Source organism: Apaloderma vittatum, unplaced genomic scaffold (assembly GCF_000703405.1).
Source record: "Apaloderma vittatum isolate BGI_N311 unplaced genomic scaffold, ASM70340v1 scaffold5815, whole genome shotgun sequence".
NCBI lineage: Eukaryota > Metazoa > Chordata > Aves > Trogoniformes > Trogonidae > Apaloderma > Apaloderma vittatum.
In genome coordinates, this window is record NW_009717568.1 from 34,061 (window position 1) to 35,938 (window position 1,878).

Here is a 1,878-nt window from a genome sequence, read left to right on the forward strand (position 1 = left end):
CTTCTACTGACGCTCCCGGTGCAGAGCTGAGCTCCGGCAAGGCAGAAGCTGCCGCCCGATGTGGTCCGAGGCTGGCCCTGGCACCTCAAACCCATCAGTGGGACTTATGGTGGACATACCCGACGGACAACAAATTTTACATTCAGTTGTGAGTGAGAAAACGCCATCCCAGCGGTGAAGGGCAGCGTGCTGATCCGCTGCGTTTCCACGTTCCCACATGTAAAGTCTAACCGACCACGGAACCCACACGATAGGCTCCGTGAGCAGGTAGGATGGAAAGAAGGCAGGGAACGTCGACTCTAACAGCGACTGTGCCCTCAGCGCTGCTCCACACCTGCAGAAACCGTACCCAGCGACTGCCCTTGGCAACGTTGACAGAGCAGGCTTTGTGTTTCCAGTAGCAATTAATTATCCTCATGCAGCTGAGGGACAAGCCATGTTGACCTATAAAACCCACAGCTTAGGAGTACGCACTAGGGGAATTACTTTCAAAAAAAAAAGATAATAAAGGCTTCATAATGCAATAAGAAGCTCTTGTGTTTCTGCTGGATTGTGGGTTTAGTGAAGGTATTACAAAGTACTTCGAAAGCTCTTGACTCTTTTGTTGTTTGCTTTTACGTTACAGGTGATTGCATCGCAACATTGTGAGAAATTATTGGAATTGCTGTTTTTCTGGCACAAACCAGCAACATTGTTTTTGGAAACTGGTCACAGCAGGAACGAAAACACATGTGCTCACTACAGTCAGCCAGACACCTGGCAATTCTGGGATTATGAACACACCGGATGAGAATGTACCTGCACCAGAGTCCTATCCCCCTGCTTGGAGAGGATGTGGTTTTAAACTAAAAAGGAATTTCTATAAGCCTCCACAGTTATAAAAACTCTATTAATTAAGTAAAAACCAATAATAAAACTGTTGGGTACTCATTAGAGAAACGTGGTTGGTGCATGTATGGCAACACGTAGGAGGAGGAAAGTTAGGGAGGGAATAAAAAAAACAAGACAGGCTGTAAAAAACTCAGAGGGGTGGATTTATATCCTTTATCTCATTTTCCTGAACTAACAGTGGCACTCGGGTCAGCCAGGCTTACAGCAGGTTATTATTACCGCTCCCCAGAAGTTGAGATAAAAGCTTTCATTTCTTCCATAACGAAGGAAGGGACAGCACAGGATGCAACCAACCGACGTCAGGCGTTACAGTTTCAGGTCTCCCTGGGTGCAACTGCGATTTCACGTGCAAACGTCACGTTTATTTTTGTGCCTCTTTGCTCCTGCCAAGCTGAGGTACTTGGGAAACCCTCACTGCCGTGGTCTCAATCCTGCCAATACACTGACCTGATTTAAGTCGTGTACCAGTGGTGCTGAGTCAAACGCAAACCGCGTCAGCGCAGAGACCGCGCACGCCGCGGCTCATCGGTTCCAGCAGTGACACAAGGGGAACAACAGACAAGGTCACTTCTCCACCACCCCCGTTACGAAAACTTCAGATTATATTCAGTCTCTGTTCAGGTCTATGAGCTTTCAAACAGAAAGCAAGGGGAAAAGAATATTCCAGATGCATGCGAACGAGTTACTGCCAATTCCACCAAACGGGGTTCGCAGCCTCCGGAGAGCAGCGCTGCTGAAGCGCCCGCCGGCTCCAGACGGTCAGGGAAGGGTGAACAAAAGACAAAAATATTTACTTCTTCCCTCGTTGATCTCACGCACGATTATACCGTTGTTTCCCATGAAGTTCTGCACGATGTCCACGGCCATCCCGAAGCACCGGCAAACTCACGACAGCCCCGGCAGCCGCAGCGTTCCCCGGGACAACCCGTGTTGGGAGCCCAGGGCACCGCGGGTCTGCGGCAAGAGGGACGTGCTGAAATACTTCTC